The following is a 12333-nucleotide window of genomic DNA, read 5'->3' as shown; positions in this document are numbered from 1 at the left end:
AGAGGTGATGAATAACCCCAGTGAAACAGAATCTTCCAGTCACAATAGGACTAGTAATGCACGTATAGACTCACAGAGACTATGACGACGTGCACTAGACCTGCATGAGTTCAAACTAGACAAGAGCTACTCCAGGACAGGCCTCATACCCAGGAGTAAATGGCCAACACAGAGTGTATCCCATTGCCAGCTTTTAAAGTGCATTCTGGGGTCTATACTTGCTCTAAGCTTTCTTTCTTAATAAGTCATTTCCACTCCCAGAATGTATTCATTCTCTCTCTCTCTCTCTCTCTCTCTCTCTCTCTCTCTCTCTCCCCTCATATCCCCCTCTGAGACAGGGTCTTAATATGTAGCTATAGCTGACCCAGAACAGACCATGGAGCCCAAGTTGGCTCGCAGTCACGACAACCCTTCTCTCTCAGCCTCCTGAGACCATGGGCTTTGAGCCATTCATGAAGTTAAATCATCTCCACAAAGGCCGACAAAGACTTTGTAGCTTTCTCTGCCAGCCCAATTACAAGTATTTTCATGCCAGCCAAAATTTCCATCCTAATGATGGCTGATCGTATCTAAGTACCTGTCACTTTGTTATTCTGGAATGTCTTTTAGCTCTGAGGTTATACACTTGAAGACAATAGGCAAATAATACTTTGTTGCTTGTGATGGCATATAATTTATAGGGAAAATAATTTTTTTTTAAAAAAAATTTGGTCCTTAAAATTTGTTAAGACAGCGTTCCTTAGAAAATTGAGTGCAGAAAAGTAAACGAGAAACACTCTTTTTGAAAGATTGGTCAATGAAAAAAATCAGTGGAGCAGACAATATTATTAGTGGCAGAAAAAACAAAAACAAAAACAAATAAACCACTTTTCTCCTCAGACTGTGAGGACTGAGCAGACAGTCCTTTTGCTTTTTCTCCAGGTATTGCTGTGGTGGGATTGTCTGGTTTTGTTTTTTAACTTACATAGAAAGAAGCAGGGAGGGGAAACTGAGGCCCACCATTGCTACCTCTGATATTAGGGCCAAAGTGTCTATTGGCTTAACCTTAGGTTGGAAGTGCCCTCTCAGCTATTCAGGCAGTGAGATCCCTGAGAGACCACGCTTTCTCTCTCTCCACTCTGGTCTTAATCCAGCCCTGTAATTCTGGTGATGCTGTTTACTCTGGAGCCTACCCCAGGGACTTCCTGTCACTCTTAGCAAGGTCACCGGAAATGGTCACAGGGGGCAACTCTGAAATTCTTCTCTCAGAGGCTCCCAGCTGCGGGTGCGAGACCCCCTGTGAGGTGATTTAGATACCCATTTACCCTTCACTTTAGCCCATCCTTTGCTCACAGTATTGGAATGTACCACACAATATGCTTTTTTGAAGAGGAACCAGAGAGTAATTCATCTTCTTTATGTGTGCTAAGCAGAGCAAAGGGAGAGGCGAGTGGACCCGCGACAGGCAGGGGAATAGTGATTAGTAACAGCTGACGGCCTCAGACCAAGACCCTTTCTTTGGTTACCTCACTGTAACAGGCTAGCACAAAGGGATCACTGTCTTCCTGCCAAGATTTAGAAAACCCAGGGCCATGGAAAAATAGCAGGAAAAAGACAAGTGTGTGTTGGGTAGAGGGGACAGTAGGGTGACCAGAGACTCTTGATCATACCTGTAGAGCTGCCTTTGAAAATAATCCTGTCTTGTGGGAAGACGTGCCTTCCCCTGCAGGGTAGGTATCCAGTGGCACCACCAATTCTAACAGTGGGAAAGTAGGCGAATTCACTAATAGAGGGAGCCTGCGGAGGAGGCGGTCAATAGCTTTGGGTTAATGAGAGGAAGTTCTTTGAGGGCCAGGGCCCCAGCTGAGGACCTCCTCTGTCTTTTCCCCCTCCCAAATCACAACTAGCAACCAACCACTGGATGAGTAGTTTGTAATTTCCAAAACAGCCCTCTTTACAGTTGGGTTGTTTCCTGCTATGGAATAGAGCTTCCTGCGTGCCTTTCTTATGAAGATGACCACGACACTGTGTCTCCTAACTGACAGAATACTGAATGGCCGTGATCGGATTCTGCAACTTGGCTCCACTTGCCCAAAGTTAACCAAAGGATGTCTGTAGTGCAGTGCAGAACATGTCAGACTTCAAGGGGGATGTGTGTGCCTTTTCTTCCCACGCAAGGCTTGTCCCTTACAGAAGAAAAGGAACTTCAATAAAAGCCCTATAGAAATTGAAAACAGCATCAATGCTGAAAACCAATTTGACCTAGCTTCCTAGATCAGCCGAGGCAGGATAAAGTGCAGGCCCAATCCAGTGGACACCTTCTAGGGTCAAAAGGCATGCCAAGATTCTGGAACCAGAACCAAATTTGGGATGGGCCTGAGCTTTGAGTTCATAGCCTAAGCATGAAATTAGGAACTTTTAAAAGATGCAAAAAAAAAAAAAAAAAAAAAAAAAAAAAAAAAACCCAATCCGAATAAACCTTGCTCACCTATTTCCTGTTAAGTTTCAAGTCCAGGGCAAGCAGCTGAGGTTCCTACTTAACATATAAAAGTGGACTTGTCTCCAGGTTCTCCCTGCATCCCTCAGTCCTTACCTGTTACAGAGTATGGCTAGCATACCCCATTCTCCACGAACTCTCCAGCCTAGGGACTGGGCTGCCCTCCACCTAAAGTCTCTTACCTAAATAATCCAGACATTTTGGTTACTTACCCCTTTTTGTACCTTTGACCTCCTGGTTGCTGTGTTTGTTTCTCCTCTCTCCTTTCCCTTCCCAATCTCCCCATATGGTCTCTCCCAGATGTGCCTGTCTCTGGCTATTGGTCTCTCCCAGATGTGCCTGTCTCTGGCTATGCTCTCCCACTAATCTACAATAAACTCCCTCCTCCACCATCCTTAGGAGCAGTTATGTCCTGTCCTTTATTTTTACTTCTCCTTTTCATTTATTTGATTCCAGAACTTGGGTGAGAGGGACAGTCACTGAGTAGGTGAGGAGAGACGGATGGTTAGATAAGGTGGGGAGAAGAAGCAGCTGCAGAGGAAAACTCTAGAATAAAATTTGGTGGATAGAAAAGCCAGGTCTTCAGGAGTCACCCTGCTTGGGAACATAAGCACAGTGAGCAGCCTATGCCTGCGTGGGACCACTGTGAGTGTACCCAGCATCAGTGCCAGAGCCACAGCCTTGGTGACCTCAGGCAAAGCACCTCAAACCTGCCTCAAAGGGTGCCTCCCCTGCTACACAACCACTACCTCATGCGTCCTGGAGAACTGCTTCCTGCATACCTGATCTACAGTTATGATGAACTCCAGATGTTGCAGTCATGGCTGCCGATGGATTACTATGGAATTCCCCTTGCAACACCCACGGCTCTTCTCTGTAACAAGTAGGCACTGAGGGATGCTGGGAGAACCTGGAGGCCAAGTCTACTTTGATGTGTCTACACCCTCTTGTCCTGGGTTTGAACCTTAACATCTCCTAAATTAAATAAGAATCACATTTACTCTTTAAAAGAATACATTTAAAAGCTAAATTCAAGTCCACTTTCTGATTAGTTGGAATGTGGAAATTGAGTCTTTGGGGGATAGAGTTAGGTAGGGCTGGAGAGGGGAGGAAAAAAGAGTGAGTGGAGAAAAGAGAGTTGACTCACTGACAGAAAGAGAGAAAAGCGAAAAAACAGATTGTGATACTGAAAAGTAGAGGAACAAGGAATGCAGAGGAGGGAAAGTTCAGTGGGCGCCTTTATCTCGTTGTTACTTCTTGGCTGTGGCCGGCACAACTCCCTTTTGGTTCTGATTAGCTTTCTCAGCATTTAAAAACCTCATTGATTGTTCATATCTAATCTATAAAGGAATCAACACACCCAGGGACTCAGAGATTATATTCTCCCAGCTACCTTAGCCAAACAATAAAGCAATATCAGTCACATGTAAAATAGCCCTCAGGTCTGGAGCCAGTCAGCCTTTCCCATCTGTCTTTGGTGCAGTATGACCGTTTCCCCCCTTGTAACAGGAAAAGCTGTGGTTTTGCCCTAGGCACAAGGGCAACAATGGGTTGACATTTCCTGATTTGTTCTTCAAGCATTGGCCAATCCGTTTTCAACTTCATGCTTCTACAGAGGGAAGCTACTTCTATGCCGGCTGGCTGCTTGAGCTCTGTAGCATCCTGTCTGCCTGCTGCTTTCCTATTTTAAAGGCTTTTCATGGGGTGATTAGGATTTCCAAAAAACTTATCTGAGAAAGTTGGACCGTTTCTTACATTACACTATATTTATTACTGATGGACCAGGGATTCTAGTATTGATCCAAGATCACTATGTAACCCTGGCTCTCCTGAACTCACTATGTAACATAGGCTGGCTTTAAACATGCCTTAATAAACTACATTTAATAATTACCAATAGACCAGGTATCTAGAAAGAAAAGACATAGAAGTGACATTTGGTTGACTTGACAGTGATAATGTATGGGGCTGGTTGGTAGAAAAAATTAACTTAGCTCTGAATGTAGGAATAGGGTGGATGTTGAGGTAGCCACCGGAAATGCATTGGGGGAGGGTACCATTGTTAAGAAGGAATATGGGGCTTACAAGCAAGGTAAAGGGAAACAAAATGCAAACATGGACTGTAAATGAATGAGTGGGGGCTGTGGCTGGCCCACTACAATAATGAATTGAGTTGAAGTGGCAAAGCTATATCAATAGTATCTTTCTCGATGGGCGGTGGTGTCGCACGCCTTTAATCCCAGCACTTGGAGGCAGAGGCAGGTGGATTTCTGAGTTCAAGACCAGCCTGGTCTACAGAGTGAGTTCCAGGACAGCCAGGGCTACACAGAGAAACCCTGTCTCGAAAAACAAAAAAAACAAAACAAAACAAAACAAAAAAATAGTATCTTTCTCTTTCTAGGGTGGTGTTCATCACTGGAAGGATCTTTTTACTTATTCATGCATTAGTTCATCATGAAGCATCTCAGGTGAAAGGCTTGCCTGTCTGTGGTGGCTACCAACTCACCAGCTCCGAAATAGTCCTTCAATTTTGATTAAAAACAAACAAAACAACACCAAGCCAGTGCTGAGGAACACCTGAAACCTTCTGAGACACATTTTTGCTTCTGCAAGCAGCTAGAGTCAATCTGACCCACGTCCACCAGGTGAATGTGGCCATCTTTCCTCTTGACTAAACACCCTTCACTAAGGGTCGTTGAGTGTCACCACTTCCCAAGGCTCCTTGACTGCAATGCCTTTCCCACCCCCTCAACCCCACCCACCCCACCCCACCCCCGCCGCCAGTGTCCTCACGCTCTGTCCCTAAGCTTTTCACAGGTCACTTCCCTGCTAGGGCTTACCCTGCTTTTCCAGCCAACCTAGACTGCTCAGTATTCCTCAGCAATGCCTTTGAGTTTTCCTGTCTCTGCATCTTTGCTTCCAAGGCTTCCTCATTTCCTGTACAAATCCTACAGAGCCCCCCCCCCCCCCCAGGCCCCTAAATTCCCACAGCACATTCTTTGTGCTCCTTGCTTTTCCAGTCTGCTTTGTTTTACAGTCATGTGCCTACCTGTCTGGCTCTCTCCCTTTATATTCCCAAGTCCTTGAGGTTAGAGACCAGCAATGAGTCTTCCCAGCGTTATTGCCTGCACTAGTTAGCACATTGCCGGCTCGGAAACAGGAGCCCCATAAATGTATCTTGGACTGGATTCAATACCCTCTTAATAGCTACTCTGCTCTGTCAAAGTCCCCACTGAATGCGTTTGGAATCCGGCGCGTTACTCCCAACTCAGTGTGACCACCGCGGAGTAGAGTGAACTATTAATATTTCTACTGAGGAAGCACACAGCTATATTCATCCTTTTTAGCCATCACTTCCTACTGTTGGTTCGTATTAAGCTTTTAGTCCCAGGGACTGCTGCCAAGCTCAGCGGCTCCCATCCTGTGATTGCGCAACTGCCTTTTGAATCTAAAAGTAGAAGTGTACATCCCTCGCCGGCTGCACTTCGCCTTGTTGGTCTCCGTCCAGCGCTGCAGCCTATTGAGGCAGATTTCATTGTGAGTGCAGGCATTTGCTGTGAAAACCATCTTTGGGGGGAGGGGGCCTATGCCAGAGATACTAGTAAGTGCTTCCCATGTCTTCAAGTTGTTGATGAAACAAGAAACAGGATGGCTTTTGTTTTGTTTTGTTTTGTTTTGTTTTTCTGGCAAAAGTACACCCAGGGCATTTTTGCAAGGGATGGTTCCAGGTTAACATGAAACTTTAAATACTTGAGATATAAATATCCAGTTGTGGTAAAATCTAGGTAGCTGCTTCTTGATATTGTTTATTTCTTTATTTGTTGGAGACAGGGTCTCGCTATGTAGCCCTGACTGTCCTGAACTCAATATGTAGCCTAGGCTAGCCTGAAACATGCCTCAGTCTTTCTGTGTCTATCTCCTGAATTGCTGGGATTACACAGATGAGTCACTGCATCTGGTCATGGCACTGTTTGTATATAACTCTGCCTTCCTGAGAAAGGTATTAGGGAAGATTCTACACGCTTCAGAATAGCCAAAACACATTTTATCAGGAATCTCACAACCCAAAGTCACTGTGGTAAAGGAACATGTTTTAAAAGATAGAAACAAGTCACACAGTGCAAAAGCTATTAAAAGATGTTGGGGGGGGGGGAGTTAAGGCTGAGCTTATAACTTTAGGAAATAACTTCTGTAAAAGTATCTTAGTGTACATGCTAAGATAGCTGTGCAGTAGCTGGCATGGCATTTATCCTCAGTAACTACTAGCCATTGTGCCAGATGAAACTGTAATGCCATCAGAATGAGCCTGTAGTCAAGAAAATCGTTTTACCAGATTGAGGGGGACATTTGAGTGATCTGTGGAGATTCAAATGGTCTGAGTGACAATAACAAATGGTCCAACATCAGCACCTTCAGCTGCAAGCAAACCTCACAAAACCATTGAGAGTTATCAATGTCCGCTTTAAGTAAACCACACAGTGTGGCCTTTAACTTGCTTAGAAGTATTTTATTTTATTTTCCTTTTAGTGGTGGGGATAGGCCTCAGAGCTGAGAGCAAGTTGGAGCAAGCAGTTCTGTAGAGTCACATTCCTAATCTCGCCCTCGTTTTAATGCAAGGGCAACTGAGTTAGAGAGACCATAAACCCCCAGGGAATCCGCAAACACCCTTGGAAACCAAGTCTATCATCAGAAAGCCAAAATTAGCCACCTAAAACTGGGGCTGAGCTAGAGCCGAGGCCCTCCTGGTTTGGCAGGCAGTACCAATGACCCCAAAAGGCTCACTGGTATACAAAATGACACTATTTGTTACTGTCTCAGGAAGGACTGAATGAAAGCTTCCTGGCCTTTGCTAATACAAGTCAGCTTAAGGCTGTTCTTAAGGGTACTAAGGTGAAATTAGTTACATTTACAACAACAAGAACAACAACATACACCTTGTCTTGCCAAATCATGTGCTTTCTTGACAAACTCCTCTCCTCTCCCTTTCATCTTCTCTTCTTTCTTTTCTTTTTCTTTTAGAAAATTCTAATGTCCAGTGAGCAGCAGCCACCAGCTGGAATGAGCAGAATTCAAGGGGCATGTCAATTGAAAACACTGGAGAAACACACATGTTGCTATCTCTGGAACTGGCCAGCAGTGGCCAGTGGGGTTGCCAGGAGGACCTGGGCCGTGGCTAATTAAGTAGTGCTCTCTCGGCTGACTCTTCATGTCTGTATGAAAAGACCTTATGTATGACAAGAAGGGTTTTGAAGTTTGTGTTCACGGTGCTAAAACAGAATTTAAGAGTATTGCTTCTCACCGACACTAGCCCAGACTCAGGTAAGGAAAGGCGGCTTGAAGTCTAAGTCCCTACCAAGTCTACCTCCCCAAGCAGGGAGCCGTTCCATTACTCTCATTGCCACTCTGATTACTCAGCATCTTGCCAGAGGAGTTGGATATTGAATGAATGAATAGCCTTAGCTAGGCAGTTGCTGCTGGGCAAGACGCGGAGGGCAAACGCGGTAAGGGACGGAAAGGAAGGAAGCATGAACGAGCACGCTGTCTACTGAGCATGCTCAGTGAAAGCCCAGAGCTATATGAGGTTTGACAGGGAAGTAAAGGAAATGCTTTAGGTCGTGCCGCCCAGTGGCATGTCAACCGTCCATGGGGAGTTGCAGTACTTTGTAAATTGTCTCCTGGATGCTGTGGGCAATCTTTCAAAAGACCATAAATGCCAACTATTTTAAATCAGGAGGTGGAAGAGAGACGAGTGGGATGTTAACGAATGAGGAATCAGATCACTGACAGTCAGATGAGCCTTAAGTCTTGTTTTGCAGCATAAGAACGTTCTCACTGGCACAGACCAACCCGCACTGCATTTTCTGTGTACCTGAACAATCTGGGGTGTGCTTCTCAGCAGCTCCAGGAGGGGCCTTAGAGTCCCTCCGGAGCAGATTCTGAGTCTTCTGAGGTTAAGTGGCTGAAGAAAAAGGCATTAACATTTTCCATATTCTTAGCTAAGCCTCCTTGGCTCATTTGAGATACATGTGTTGAGCACTTACTGTATACTAGCTGTAGGGGCAATAGACAGAAAGCAACATAGTGTGTGTGTCCTCAAAGCTTGACCACTCCGAGGAGTACAGCGGTCTTGGCAGATCTGTCTCACAGAATGTGAGGTTGAGAAAGGCTTTGAATGTGGCAGGAGAAGAGAGGGGACCCAGACAAGGGGACTTGGAGCTAATAAGGTGTAAGTTAGTTTTGTGGTAACACTCCTGGGGTCAGCTGGGGAAGCTTACCTCAAGGGAAGGAGTGTTGAATCTCTTAAATGTGTCAAGTCAGATCAGTTCACATATGTTTTCAGAGAGACTTGACTGGGAGTCAAGAATTTAGCTGTGATCTTGTCAGAATCAATGAATATGTTAGAACTGGCGAGGAAAGAAACAGCAGTTAAATGCTTTTTTTGTTTTGTTTTGTTTTTGTTTTTTTTTTATGTGAACACATGAACATGAACAGGAAAATCCTGAAGTCTGGTAAAATGTTAAATATGAGACATGAAATAACCCATCTTTGAGGGGCTAGCATCTCTCAAAACTCCTAGCATCTGCGAGCATCTAGGTATGAGCCAACTCATACCTAGAAGGGCGTGAATGAATGGAAAGCAGATGCAGAGGAGTGTGCAGCTGGGGGCAGCTGCTCCCTCACTGCAAACATATTTACAAAAGGACTTGTTGGGGGATACCGTTCCTGAGTGCGTATGCATGCTCAGTCAGGATCAAGAGGTGTGGGGAAACTTGAGGAGGCCATCTTAGAGCTTTCAACCTGCATTCTCACATCGCTTTTCAAAGCTGCCCCCTTGCAGTTTTCAGCAATTTAGTCTAGAACATTTCCCAGAGCTTAGAGCATCCATATTCATTTCTTCAGGTCAACATTTGGAGGTATTAACTTTATTCTGGGGTCTGGAAAAGGTGTGTGCGTAAGTTTCCTAGGAGCCTTTCCTGGTAAAAGGCTCCTTACGTTGTGCACTTCCATGCTACGGTGACTTGGGAAGAAGCCATGTGTGATACAGTGAACGTAGTTAGATCAGGTTACTTCCTCTTTCACTGAACATTCAGGCCCAGTTCTTGCTCTGTGGGGAACTATGGGAATTCTCCAGAGGCCTACAGAAGATGTGAATCTAGTGCTTTGTGTCTGTAACTGTATACCTGTTACTGATGCACGGGATGAAAAGAGCACGCTAATCACACATTGTTCTATTTCTAAGCAATTGTGCTCGGCTCTGGGAGAGAGAAAGATGACCTTTCTCCCCTTGAAAGTTACTGAGAGCCAGCTACTATGTTGTAGTGTAAATGTAGCTCCCAAACTTTGAGGTCATGTAGTCCTACGTACTGAGGGTGAACAAATGGTAGTGGTGGTGATGGGGGAAGCATGTATGTGTGTGTGTGTGTGTGTGTGTGTGTGTGTGTGTGCGTGTGCCTGCTCTAGTTGGAGCTGCAATGCCAAAATCTATTTTTCTTCACATCCAGAAATGCCTGTCAGAGAGGCGAACTAACTGGCAAGCAGAAAACTTCCACGTCGTGCTTACTGTTTTCACGGCAGGCTGACACACTCATGCATCCTAGGGTGGATTGCATGCCACGGCTTTAGCAGACATTCCACCAATATTAACTAAAAGATGAAGTCAGTGAATCTTTCCAGGAAAGTACTACAAAGCTCTCTGCCTGTTGGAAGGGGGGGGGGGGGGCGAGGGGGAAGAAGGGAGGGAGAGAGTGGAAGGGAGGGTTGAAGAAAGGAAATTCAATTGCATAAATTGGCAGTAGGGCATAAAATATCTCTTAAGTCTCTTCTCTCTCTCTCTCTCTCTCTCTGTCTCTTTTTCTCTTTCTCTCTCTCTCTTTCCTCTTCCTCCTATCTCTCTCTTCTGATCTAATAGTGCTCAAGGAAGTAGTACCAGACCTGGGAACATGAATTCCTCCTCCTCCTCCTCCTCCTCTTCCTCCTCTTCCTCCTTCCCCTCCCCCTCTTCCTCCTCCTCTCCTTCCCCTTTCTCTTCTTTTCTCTTCTTCCTTCTTCTAAACAAACTTTTCTATAGTTCTCTTTTTTCTTTCAAAATTTAAAATAGGTGACTTCTACATATGTTCTTTTTAAAAAAAACCACTCATACACACGAGAGAGAGAGAGAGAGAGAGAGAGAGAGAGAGAGAGAGAGAGAGAGAGAGAGAGATGGGGTGGGGGGCATGATGGCTCATGCCTTAAATCTAGGCACTCAGGAGGCAGAGGTTGGCTGTGAGTCTGAGGCCAGCCTAGTCTACCTAGTAGGTTCCAGACTAGCTAGAACTACACAGTGAGACCCTATTTAATAGATACCAATGCTCCTGAAACTTCTAAGTACATTAACGTGATTTGGGAAGGAGCATTCTGCTCATTAGTCTCTGAGAGTTCTACTCTGAAAAGCAGATCTCACCCAAGTGCTGAGGAGAAGAAATGTGTTAGGGGGATATTAGAGTAAATTTCAGAGTCCTTAAGACCTAAGCTTGCATAGTTTGTCTTGCTTCTTCCACATCAACAGTCAGAACAGAGAGTGGCTGCATTGCTCTCAGTAACTGAGAGAAGGAAGAGTGGTCTGTTCTATCCTGTCAGTGTCTCAGGGTTGGCACATCTTTGAGATGCATTCATCTGGACTTTTCTTTAGGGCACTTTCTCCAAGCGGATTATACCCTGTCCTTTTAACTTTGCTGCGGGTTGTTTTAGAACAAACCTGTTGGAATGATATTCTTGAAGGAGACAGAAATACGTTTCTTTTTAGCAGGTAACAAATTATAGAAAGGCTGCAGCCCTGCCTCCTATGCCTCTTTTTAATCCTAAGTGCCTCTATCACACAGTACTGGGTGTATAATCCCACCACACTGGGGATGGAACCCAGGGCTCTGTGCATACTAAACAAGTACTGTGCTACCACTGAGTGACTTCCCAAGCCCCTACCCCCTACCCCCTGGGAGACAATGAAACTTAAGGAACTCAATGTATAAGTGTCCAGAAGAACAAAACACTAGTCCCTGCATCTCTATGTGCTTGGTCCTCAAAGAAGTGAACCCATACAAACCAAAGAGTCGGCTTAAACCAGTCAGTGATGCCATCAAGTGAAACACTAAAATGGTCATGTGAAGCCTTTCTAACTTGCAGCTGCAGGCAAATGTCCATGATTCAGATAACAGGGCTCCAAAGCCCTTTCTTTCCCAATCAATGTTGACATAAAATGGCACAGTGTGACTGTGATAAACTGGGATGTAGGAAATGGCTACAGATAATAATCACAGAACTTCTACCTTTAAAAACCAGCTCTAGTTATAACATGAAACGGATCTCTGAAGTCTGGATTCTTATTAAGGAAATGCCCTTCAGTTGGATACCAATCTCCTTTTTTCTGGAGATAAAAATCACCATCACTGGAAAAGTTATTGACTTTTTTCTCTTTGTCCTTCCTTCCTTCCTTCCTTCCTTCCTTCCTTCCTTCCTTCCTTCCTTCCTTCCTTCCTTCCCTTTCTCTCTCTCTCCTTTCTTGGTTTTTAAAGATGGATGGTTTCATCCATCCTGGCCTTGAACTCCCGATCTTCATGCCCTTCTCTCCCAAATCCTGGGATTACAGGCATGGCTGCCACACCAGGCTCTGACTTAAGTTTACAGTGGGTAGAAAGGCAGAACTCACTTGCCAATGAAGATTTTCCTTTCACGGATGCATTTGGTCTCCCGCCTCCTTTCTTTTGGTCAGTGTTTGGAGTGATTTTTGGATGCCAAAGGCAATACTCCTCTCATTGAACAGTCCATCTGAATTTGAGTATATCTTGATGGAATGTCAAAAGTAAAAACATTTGTTTGGAAGA

The 12333-nt window shown here is 44.9% G+C and overlaps 1 protein-coding gene across 2 annotated transcripts in view; it reads right to left on the bottom strand.

Annotated features, from left to right (window-relative positions):
• Slc1a3 (solute carrier family 1 member 3) overlaps window positions 1-12333 on the bottom strand; it is a 73518-nt gene that overhangs the window by 23821 nt on the left and 37364 nt on the right. The window contains exon 1 of one of the 2 annotated variants that reach the window (XM_076916115.1): window positions 5526-5546. The exons of the other annotated variant lie outside the window; for it this stretch is intronic. The gene's annotated coding sequence lies outside the window, so the exon portion shown is untranslated. Of the gene's footprint in view, window positions 1-5525; window positions 5547-12333 lie in introns of those variants that run through there. 2 annotated transcript variants of the gene reach the window in all.

The sequence above is a fragment of the Arvicanthis niloticus genome, chromosome 19 (genome assembly GCF_011762505.2).
Source record: "Arvicanthis niloticus isolate mArvNil1 chromosome 19, mArvNil1.pat.X, whole genome shotgun sequence".
NCBI classification, from domain to species: domain Eukaryota; kingdom Metazoa; phylum Chordata; class Mammalia; order Rodentia; family Muridae; genus Arvicanthis; species Arvicanthis niloticus.
Note: the sequence above shows the minus strand (reverse complement) of the source record. Positions and strands in the feature narration are given on the sequence as shown.